Genomic DNA, 12,340 nt, shown 5'->3' on the forward strand with positions numbered 1-12,340 from the left:
GCTGTTAAACAGTTTTAAAAAATCCATTGTTATAATACAGCATGGTGGTTAAACATTAGGTCTTGGAGACAGCCACATCTGTGAGTTTTCTTATTCTGCCGCTTTCTAGCGTTGTGACCTTAGACATGCTTCTTAGCAGAGATTTTTTCCTTTGTATAAATGGGGATACAAATGCCTAACCTTCATAGTTACTTTAAAGGCTAGATGAGAAACTGTATCTTAAGTGATTAACACGGGGCTTGGCCAAGAATAAACCCTCCATAAATGTTAGTTATTTACAGCTCTCTTAGTCAAGCACCTATTAATCTAGTGATTAAATTAACTGGAGCTTGCCGATGCCCATGGACCTCTGAGCACTCATGGCTGCTACACACACCTCTGCTTCTCTTGCACACTTCTACTCCTAATAAGTGGCTTTGTCCTTTGTTTTCACATTCCCAAAACTGCCAATTCTGACCACACATTATTTCAATTATGTACAATCAATGAAATTTTAGGTAAACCCATAAATTATGAATGGAAGAAATTGTGTATCATTTCCCTGAAAGATAAAATGATAGTTTTGAAAGATTCATAAACAGAGGTCACTAGAAAAAAATACTCCTAGTAGGGAGTTGCCATTGTGGCTTAGTGGTAACAAATCTGACTAGTACCTATGAGGACGTAGGTTCAATCCCTGGCCTCACTCAGTGAGTAAAGGATCATGCATTGCTGTGTCTGTGGCATAGGCTGGCAGCTGCAGGTCCAATTCGACCCTAGCCTGAGAACTTCTATATACTGCAAATGCACCCTTCCCCTCAAAACAGAAAAAATACTGCTAGTATGTGAGGTATGAATGATTTAACTAGGAATACTGAGAAATGTTCTTTGACACTTTAAAGACCTGTCAAAGACGCTGTTTGAAAAGTATCAGCAAAGTATTCCCCCACTTAAAAGTGAATAACTAGCAATAGAAGATGCATTATGTGTAGGTGTCTGTGTGTGTATGTGTGTTTGCATTGCGTGTGTGCGTTGAATAAATGAACAAAATGGAAGGTTCTGATCAATGCTTAGGGGAGGGGGGGTGATGAGCAAAAAGAGTAAACTTGGTGTGCCTCTTCCATGTTCTATGTTCCAGTTCTGTCTCTAAACAAACAACAGAGCCTAAGATGGGACTATAGAACTAAACTCAAAGGCATGAATTTGACACAGAATCACTGAGGGCCCTTTCTAACTCAATGTCTCTTGATATCATAGATTTTCATATGAAATAATGATACATGCTTGGTATCCTAGCGGATGAAACACTGAGTGGAGTATGGACGTTCACAAGAGGCTCCTTGTCTTGCCAATGCGAATACAGCAAATACCCAAAAGACGCCAGCTCCTTGAGCAGTAATGAATGGGACAAAGCTAGAGCCATGACCTAATCCTGCTCCTGGGCCACAGGACCAGGCCAGCTTACTTGTCCTGCTACTTCCATTTCAGGAGGGCAAATTTAAGCAGATCATAGAGACCTAGAATTTAAATCTGATCTAATTTGCTAAAATGTGTGTAGATATAGCTGGTGCTCAGAAGAGACATTTATAATCTCAAGTGAGATGAGTCCCAGATGCAGTAGCAACACTTACGTGATTTCTTCTTCATGTAGTCAATAAGTCAAAATTTAAATTTTGTGAAAAACACTCTAGGGAAGGGCCCACATTTTTCTGTCTTTGCCTCACTATAATCAACAGAAAAGAGAGATGGTTTTCAAATGTTACGTTACTGCCATTTGGTAGAGATTACCATCTGAGCCCATCAACCAGAATCTCAAGGCACAGGGAAAACTGTCAACAAAGTGAGATGCAATGCATTAAGATCAATTTGTTAATTTTTAGTGAGGTTTCAAAATGCCCTAGCAAATCACTTAATCATTTTAAAAATGTGTTGTTGCTTCTTCAATATTCCTCCTTCCTGTACATGAAAAAAGCAAACTGACTTTTAATCATTTCCATTCCCCCTCTCATCCTGTTGAAGCGTACAGTAATTCTCCACTATTACCATCACTAACCAATGCAGCCCATAAAATTGAAGAGCAAATATAATGAAAGAGCATGAACTAGCATGGCAGAATTTTCAAAGCAATCAGATTTTTTAACAAAACTTACCTCCCAAAATTGGATTCACAATTTTAACTCAGGGAATTAACCTACTGGGGACATTCCTCCTTGGAAATAATGTTTTCAGTTGTGCTGGATGTCACACACTGAGTTAGACTATGTACAGTGAGTTAGTGAGTTATACTATGTACAAAACTGAGTTAGACTATGTACAAAATTGCACTGTAATTGATAATTTTCCTAGTCAACTAAATTTTAGAGCAAAGCTTAGCAAAATGATGGGGAAAGGATTTCAAAGTAGACTACAGACATTCCCTGGAGACATGGCAGGTTCAGTCCCAATCACCACAATAAAGCAAATATAAATCAAGTCACATGAAGTTTTTGGCCTCCCAGTGATTATAAAAGTTATATTTACAGTATACTGTAGTTTTTTAAGTGTGAAATAATAGCATGATGACTAAAAAAAATGTATATACCTTAATATAAAAGACTTTATTATTGCTAAAAAAAATGTTAACCATCATCTGAGCCTTTAGAGAGTTGTAATATTTGCTGGAGAAGGGTCTTGCCTTGACGTTGACGACTGCTGACTGTTCATGGTGGTAGTTGCTGAAGGTTGGTGGTGCCTGTGGCAATTTCTTAAAATAAGAGAACAAAGAAGTCTGCTACATCCATGGACTCTTCCTTGCATGAATGATTTCTCTGTAGCAGGCAACTCTGGCAGCATTTTACCAACAGTAGAACTTCTTTCAAAATTGGAGCCAATTTGTGCCGTATATTAGATTCCAGATATAAGTTATATCATATGGTATTTGTCTTTCTCTTTCTGACTTACTTCACTCAGCATGAGAGCCTCTAGTCTCATCCATGTTGCTGCCAATGGCATTATTCCATTCTTCTTTATGGCTGAGTAGTATTTCATTGTGTATCTATACCACATCTTCCTAATCCAATCACCATGCTGTACAGAAGGAAAAAAAAAAAAATTGGGGAAATAACAATAAAAAAATTTTTTTAATTGGAGACAATTTTCTTAAATTTGCCACTGCTTTTTTCAGCTAAGTTTTTCTAAATCACTTGATATTTCACCAATCTTCACAGCACCTTCAGCAGGAATAGACCCTGTCTCAAGAAACCACTTTCTTTGCTCATCCTTAAGAAGCCACTCCTCATCTGCAAAAGTTTTATCTTGAGATTGCAGCAATTCAGGCATATCTTCAGGATCCACTTCTAATTCCAATTCTCTTGCTATTTCTACTACATCTGCAGTTGCTTTCTGCAGTGAAGTCTCAAAACCCTCAGTCATCCATGAGGGTTGGCATCAATTTCATCCAAACTCTTGTTAATGTTGATATTTTGACCTCTTCCTATGAATCATGAATGCTTTTAGTGGCATTTAGAATGGTGAATCCTTTACAGAAGGTTTTCAATTTACTTTGTGCAGATGCATCACAGGAATCACTATCTGAGGTACCTACATCCTTACAAAATGTGTTTCTTAAAACATAAGACTTGAAAGTTGAAATTACTCCTTGATCCATGAACTACAGAGTAAATATTGTATTAGCAGGCATGAAATCAAGGTTAATCTCACTGTGCATCTCCATCACAGCTCTTGGGTATCTAGGTACATTGTTAATGAGAGTAACATTTTCAAAGTAAACTTTTTTTCTGAGCAATATGTTTCAACAGTGGCCTTAAAATATTCAATAAACCATGTTGCAAACAGATGTGCTGTCATTCAGGCTTTGTTGTTCCTTTTATAGAGCACAGGCAGAGTAGATTTGGCATAATTCTTAAGGGTCCTAGAATTTGGGGAATTGTAAATGAGCATTAGCTTCAACTTAAATCACCAGCTGCATTAGCCTCTAACAAGAGAGTCAGCCTGTGCTTTGAATCTCTGAATCCAGGCATTGACTTCTCTTCTCCAGCTATAAAAGTCCTAGATGGCATCCTCTTCCATTATAAGACTGTTTCCTCTACATTGAAAATTGGTTATTTGCTGTAGCCACATTTATTGTTACTCTAATTAGATCTTCTGAATAACTTGCTGCAGCTGCTACAACAGCAGTTGCTGCATCACCTTGAAATTTTACATTATGGAGATGGCTTCTTTCCTTATACCTCATGAACCAACTTCTGCTAGCTTCAGACTTGTTTCCTGCAGCTTCCTAATGTCTCTCAGCCTTCACAGAACTGAAGGTAGTTAAGACCTTTCTCTGGATTAGGTTTTGGCTTAAGAGAATGTTGTGGCTGGTTTGGTCTTCTATCTAGACCACTAAGACTCTCTCCATATCAGCAATAAGGCTGTTTTGTTTTCTTATCATTCCTGTGTTCACTGGAGTAGCACTTTCCATTTCCTTTGAGAACTTACCTTTTGCACTCACAACTTGGATATCTGGTGCAGGAGCCTAAGCTTTCAGCTTCCCTTGGTTTTTGACATGTGTTCATCACCAAGCTTAGTCATTTCTAGTTTTTGATTTAGAGAGAGATGCGACTCTTCCTTTCACTTAAACACTTAGAAGCCACTTAGGATTATTAATTGGTCTAATTTCCATATTGTTGTGCCCCAGGGAATAGGGAGGCCCAAGGACAAGGAGAGAGATGGTGGAATGGCTGGTTGATGGAGCAGTTAGTACACACCCAACTTTTATCAATTAATTTCACCATCATGTGTAGGTACGGTTCATGGTGTTCCAAAGCCATTACAATAGTAACATCAAAGATCATTGATCATAGAGAACCATAACAAATAATAATGAAATAAGTCTGAAATATTACAATAATTATCAAAATATGACCCAGAGACACAAAGTGAAAAAATGCTGTTGGGAAAATGGTGCTTATGGACTTGCTTTATGTAGGGTTACCACAAACCTTAAATTTTAAAAAACTCAGTATGTGTGAAGCTCAGTAAAATGAGGTATGCCTGAATTGACAAAGGTATTTGAATCCATGAAGATATCAGTTCTTGGGTGCTTTCCTAACTGGTTATCCCCATAGCTTTTTCCAGGGCCAAGCACATAAGAGGTACTCAAGAAATTTATTTCTTTAATTAATGCATTAAAAGAGATTTATTTTTTCCCCAACAGTTGGGAATCAGTTCCAAAAGTTTAATGGAGATAGAAACAGTGCAGGTTGAAGGCAATATCAAACCTACAACCACTAGATATGGAACCAGGGTCTCCTAGAATAAAAGGCCAGTCTTACACATCTGATCAGAGTAGACATAACCCACAGAATGGGAGTCAGTCTTGTTCTAGGTCAGAGCAGTGCCATCTTTCCAAGCAAAGTAATATGCATCCCTGCTGGAAAGGTCTATAACTTACAAGTAAGAGGTAGTATTTTCAGAGGCTATTGAATATTAAATATTTGGAGAGTTAAATTAAAAAAAAAAAAAGACAAGAAAAGGCCGAAGCCAGATCTTCTACTGTTTCCACGTCATAAAAAGATTCTCAAAAATACTTTCGCCAAAAAAGCCACTTTAAGGAACCACATAGGGCATGTGACAATAGTCTTCAAAGACGTTCCTGCTGGCACGTGAGTATAAGAGGGCAGGGGTCTACACCTGTCTGCCTGCCTGTTTCTCTTGCTCCTAGAGCAAAAGAACAAGCAATGGAAGTAAATCAGGAGAAGCAGGTTAAAATCCCAGCTCTACAGCAATGGAAGTAAATCAGGAGAAGCAGGTTAAAATCCCAGCTCTACAGGAATGAAAGTAAATCAGGAGAAGTAGGTTAAAATCCCGGCTCTACATCGCACCATGTGTAAGATGAAATCTCGCTGAGCCTGTTTTCTCTCCCGTAAAAAGAAAATAACCTCTTTTTCACAGGTTGCTGTGATCATTCAGGTCCAGGCAACTGCATTTCATACAAGCACACAAAATGATTCTCCTTATATACAGAATATTCTAAGAAACATTGCCTTTATCCTAACTTTTTTATAACTTTTTTTTCAGTCCAATGAGGAAACTGAGGATAAAACAATTTTCTAAAAGATCTTCACTGGCTTGAGGAAGCCTTGAGGCTTTAATCAGTTCCAAAAGCTAAAGTGAATAACTCAAATATCTGGAATGTAGCATTTTACAAATTTATACCCATGGCTTGCTAAAGAGGGAACTGTGTCTATTCATTCTGTCTGCTTGTTAGTTTTTTGCCTGTTTGTTGCTTTCCATCAATACCTATCATCCAAAATATGGCAAACTCAGCATTTTCTGCAACTTCTACATATCTAAGCTTACATAGAACTATCTAAATCAGTGCTACTCAAACTGATGAATCTATGAATCAACAGGAGAGTCTTTAAAATGCAAATACTGATACACTGGGTCTAGGGTGGGGCCTGGCATTCTTCATTCTGACAAACTCCCCAGTCATTGCTGATAGGGCTGCTCCCTGGATCATATCTTGAGTAGCAAGAATCAATATTCAAGGTCCTGAGGACATATGAACATCAGGACATCATCTGTCTTAGGCCAAGAGCCGTCAGCCACAGTACACTAGAATGACTATCTCCCTAAGAAGCAAAGTGAGAGAATTAGAACAAATACCTGCACTCAAAACTACCCATGTGCACTAAAGCCTGTATTATTATCAACAGCCCAACAACTACTGATAGGGCTGTGTGATGGGGCTGTATTGACCATAAGAACTTGTGAATGTATATGTATGTGGGTGGCAAAAGGAAAGAAGGAAGAATTAAAAAGTGATAATCATGGTTTAAGCATTCTTCACTGTAATGTGAGATGTATAACCATCTCTGCAGCTCAAAAATGGGAGCCCATCAGGTTGGTATGAATACACATCAACAAAGACAGTCAGTCATCCACAAGAGGTGGGGGATAAAATGAGACTGTGGAAATTTTAATGCTCCCCTTCTACTTATTGACAATTATGTACAATATACAGGGTCCCTGGCTTTTTAGCCACCACAGGCACATGTGGTCAGAAAGAAGCAATTTTCCAATCAATTCAATTGATAACTTAAACATCCAAAGTGAGTTCAGACAATTCCAGAACTACTCCAATGATCCAAGGAGTAACATGATAGTCTCAAAACAAAAGGAATTTTTAAACTAGATAACATTTTAGTCAGACTTTAGAAGGAAAGATGACACCGTAAAAACTGCCACAAGAAACAACTATTTTTAAAACCATTAATTTAGGTATAAGCATTCAGTAATTTCTTGGAGCACTGAAAGTTAACCAGATATAGAAACAAACAAGCCAAGTAACTAAGACGTGTACTATTTCTACACAGGTTCACTAACTATTCAATTTGCAAAAGTGACACTAAATTGTACCTACACAAGTCACAAAATTCTAGGTATCTACAACTACCAAGAAAATCTTGAAGCAGTAAAATATTACTAGGTAATTTTGAATAATAAAATTTAGTGTCTTTTTTTTTTCTTTTTAGGGCCACTCCTATGGCACATAGAGGTTCCCAAACTAGGGTAGAATTGGAGCTACAAGTGCCAGCCTATGCCACAGCCACAGCAACACTGGATGCTTAACCCACTGAGCAAGGCCAGAGATCGAACCCGCAACCTCATGGTTTCCAGTTGTATTCATTTTTGCTACACCATGACAGGAGCTCTAAAATTATTTTTAATGGCATACCTTACCGTATACACTGAAATACGTCACTGTTCTCAAATAACCTCAGTCAGCATGTGTAACTATCACTTGGTTGTATTTGAGAAGAGTTTCCTATCTCGTGGATTAACTTTGTCTAGAAGCCCTTCAAAAACACCCCTTCAGGCTTGCTTTCTGAGCCTGTTGAACATTCTCTGGATTTCTTTAATGATGGAATCCTTTGAGGATGGTTGGCAATTTTTAAAATAGCCCAAAGTCATTTGAAACCCAAGATAATGAACAAAGCAGAACAAACACTGTTTGGAGAAAACGAAAGTAAATAACTGGGGCTGATTCTCTTTTGTAACCAGGAATGGGGTCTGATTACAGTCTGAAGCTGGAGCCACAGACATGCTTGATCAACAGCATCAGGAGTTCCTATCATGTCCAACTAGGAATCATGAGATTGAGGGTTTGATCCCTGGCCTTGCTCAGTGGGTTAAGGATCCGGCATTGCCATGAGCTATAGTGTAGGTCGAAGATGCGGCTGGGATCCAGCATTGTTGTGTCTGTGACTCAGATCCCATGTTGCTGTGGCTCTGGTGTAGGCCGGCAGCTACAGCTCCAATTGGACCCCTAGACTGGGAACCTCCATGTGCCTCAGGAGCAGCCCTAGAAAAGGCAAAAAGACAAAAACAAAACAAAAACAAAACAAAAAAAACAAAACAAAACAAAAAACAGCATCACATTGTGATGACACCTATATCAAGGTTATTTTGATGAAAACTGGTTCAATGCTCTTAACGTCATGTCAACACATCCACAGGGACTGGGAGAGCAGGGAAATCAAAAAATTCCTGCAATCACATGTAAAATGTGATGTGACTGTGCCTTGGGTTTTTTTTTTTTTTTTTTAATCAGATGAGAAGACTTGCTGCTCTCATCAGATTTTCAAAGATTTTCATAACTGGCAAAAAGGCAGGTTGGAGAGTCAAACGGGTATGTGGACACAAGCCATCCACCTATTTGCAGTGTAACTTTGAACAAGTTACTTACACTCTAAGCCTCAGCTTCTTCCTCTGTAAAATGGTGATAATACCCACCTTGAACATTGTCTTGAGAATTAAAGTGGGACTTACAGTTGTGGCTCAACTGGATAAGAACCCAACATAGTCTCTATGAGGATGAGGGTTTTACCCCTGGCCTCCCTCAGTGGGTTAAGGATCCAGCATTGCCGCAAGCTGTGGTGTAAATCCCACATGCAGCTCAGATCCAGTGTTGCTGTGGCTATACTTTAAGCCTACAGCTATAGCTCCAAATTCAACCCCTAGCCCCTGGGAACTTCCACATTCTGCAGGTGTAGCCCTAAAAAGAAAAAAAGAGAGTGAAAATTAAAGCGACTATGATGCAAATGGCATAACTCAAATGGCAATCTTATGGATACATAATTATACAGCAATAATGTGACAGTCTTGTAAATATCCTGCTCATTGCGAAATGGCCTTGACTCTCCCTGGACAATTGCATCCTTCCCTCAAGGCTCAGAGGAGGAGGTTGGTATTATTTCCCACACCAACCTCTCCATCCTGTTTCTTCACTTGTCTTCTTGGATTTCTCTAGCATCTTCCATCTCTCTCCCTCCACCATTTTCTTTTCTCCACACTAGTTTGCCATCTTCATAAAAATCTTCTCTCAATCTTCTACCTAGAATTTTACACCTCTTTTCCTTTTTCTCTCCCTTTTTGACATGTGGTCTACTCCAATTCTTCCAGTTCTTAACTCTCAAATAGCTGTATGGTTTCTGCACACAAATGAAACTAAGCTCATAAAGGCCAGTAGTTTTATTCCCAGGAAGTGACTTCTGTTGCAAACTGCTGGTTGAGAAAGGAGGGTAGCAAAAAGCTTTGTAATGAGGCTTCAGTGGGCATCATCCTGTATTGGAGACAGAAATCTACAGGCATATCTTAAAGATACTGTGGGTTCAATTCCAGGCCACCAGAGTAAAGTGAATGTCACAATAAATCAAGTTATATGATTTTTTTTTTTTGGCTTCTCAGTGCACATGCAGTTATGCTGATAGTATAATGTAGTCTATTGAGTGTGCAATAGAATTATATCCAAAAATCAATGTACATATCTCAATTTAAAAATACTTTACTGCTAAAAAATGCTAACCATCACCTGATCCTTCAGTGGTTGTAATCTTTTTGTTGGCCGAAGGTCTTGCCTTGTTGATGGCTGCCGACTATTGATTAGGCTGGTGGTTGCTGAAGGTTGGGGTGGCTGTGGAATTTCTTAAAATAAGACAACAATGAAGTTTGCTTCATAAAATGATGCTTCCTTTCACAATTTCTCTGTGGCATCCAATGTTTGATAGCATTTTCCTCACAGTAGAACTTCTTTCAAAGTTGGAGTCAGTTCTCTCAAACACTGTTGCTGTTGTTTATCAGCTAAGTTTATGAAAATATTCTAAATGTTCTGTATTGTCATTTCAACAATCGATTAAGTTTGTCATCTTCTTTATTTTTTTATTTTTTGTCTTTTTAGGGCTACACCCACAGCATATGTAAATTCCCAGGCTAGAGGTTGAATCAGAGCTGCAGCTGCTGGCCTACACCACAGCAAGAGCAACTCAGGATCCAAGCCACATCTGCGAACTATACCACAGCTCACAGCAACGCCAGATCCTTAACCCACTGAGTGAGGCCAGAGATCAAACCCACATCCTCATGAATACCAGTCAGGATGGTTAATCACCAAGTCATGACAGGAACTCCCAAGTTTGCGATCTTTTGAGAGCATGCGCCAAGCCACCATAAAACAGTAACAACCATAGTATCACAGATCACTGACCACAGATCACCATAACAAGTAAAATTATAGTGAAAAAGCTTGAAATATCACAAACATTACCAAATGTGACACAGAGACACAAAGTGTGAAAATGCTCTTGGGAAAATGGCATCAATGAACTTATCACAGAATTGCCACAAACATTTAATTTGTAAATATTACAATATCTGTAATGCACAATAAATCGAAGCACCATAAAATGAGGTTGACCTGTATCACAGATCTCTCTAATAAAGTATCCTCAGTTTTATCTGTAGAATCAAAACCAGCTTTATCTTAACTAGACTTTGTGATTCTCTTTGCCAACTAAACAGTGTGACAAGCACCCTCGAGATGAACAGATATCCAAAAAGAAATTAAACAGCTTTAAAAGACTTCAGATAGCTTATCTCAGTCCTCAGGCTCCGTGATATCTCATAGCATTCAGTGTTGTCAGCCACATCTCCTCCTTCATAACATTTTTATCTCCTAAGTCTTCTGGACACATCCACTTGAATACAGCATCAGTTAAAATCCATAATTTCAGTAGCCAACTTTTCTTCCCCCAGAAGTTGGTTCTTCCACCCTACCTTCTTGACTTTCAGTGTGTGTGAGTGTATTCACCCAGCAGGTTGCCTACTGTGAAAAATCTGTCCCTGAGAGAAGTTGGGCATCATGAAAGAGAGGTTTCAGCAAGGAGTGACCCGCAGCACCTTCCCGCCGCCAAGGGATCAAGCGGTCCCAAATCTTCTCCATCCTCTCCCTTCAGCTTAATCCAAAACTGGCCCAGAGAATTACATTTCTAGCGCCCAGTCTCCTTTCTTGGTGATTTGTTCCTGCCCTGAAGACTTAAGTTTCTTGAAGCCAAGAGTAATTAAACTTGGTAGTTCCAATTATAGTGAGGAAAAATCTCCAATGTAATTAACCCAGAGTTTTAATAATGCTATACATAATTATTCTAATAATGCTATCCACAGTCATAAGCAAATTAGAGTTTCAAAACGCCATTTTTACCTCATTCTATATTATACATAGCTATAGATGATATTATAATATGTACACCTACTTATATGCAATTACTCATTAATCAAAGATTTATTGAGCAACCTCTATGCTCAAGTTGCTTAGAAAAAAGTGACTACTGTGCTAAGTGCTTTACCTCAATATTTTTATTTAGTCCCTCACAATAATACTGTAGGCAGGTACTATTACAGATGAGCAAAGACAGGCTCTAGAGGTGCTGAGTGCCTTGTCAAAGCCCATGAGAGGGCAAAGGGTTCAAACCCAAGTGTTTCAAACCTGGAATGCAAGCTGTGAACTAGCACCATTTCTTGTATCCAAAATGCTACAGGAGCAAAGAGACAAGGAGAACACTGTGGGTGGGGGAGGAAGCAGGGTTCTTCTTACCCCACAGCCAGGAGTAGGTTTACACAGAAAAGGGAAGCTGACTGAGTCCCGAGAGCCTCAGGAATAAGAGGAAGGAGGGAGCAGGCAGCAGGGACCCTGCAAAATCAGAGCCAGGCCCTAGGCATGGCTCTATGTCTCAGCTCAAGCAGCTCAGTCTGGGCAGTGGGCATGTGAGGACACCCATGCCACCCTCCACAGCTCTGTTAAGTTTGTCAATGGCTTAGACATTCTTTATCTGGGTCATCATTTCCATTTCTCACTACAGTATGAGTCAGTGCTTCCCAACACGGCTCTTTTGAAAAGGCAGTGCACGTCACACCCGTCTTACACTGGTCAGCAGTGATGCTGAATTGAGGAACAACTAAGGACAGTTATGCAACCAAAACTTCCAGTTCTCTGGGCCTGATAGCTGCGTTATGAAACTGATCTTAGAGGAAAAAAAAA

General features: G+C 39.2%; 1 pseudogene; it reads right to left on the reverse strand.

Moving 5' to 3' along the window:
* Window positions 1–2,597: 2,597 nt before the first annotated feature.
* On the reverse strand, window positions 2,598–11,245 carry LOC125112163 (tigger transposable element-derived protein 1-like; annotated as a pseudogene).
* Between the last annotated feature and the right edge of the window lie 1,095 nt (window positions 11,246–12,340).

This window comes from Phacochoerus africanus, chromosome 11 (genome assembly GCF_016906955.1).
Source record: "Phacochoerus africanus isolate WHEZ1 chromosome 11, ROS_Pafr_v1, whole genome shotgun sequence".
Classification (NCBI taxonomy): domain Eukaryota; kingdom Metazoa; phylum Chordata; class Mammalia; order Artiodactyla; family Suidae; genus Phacochoerus; species Phacochoerus africanus.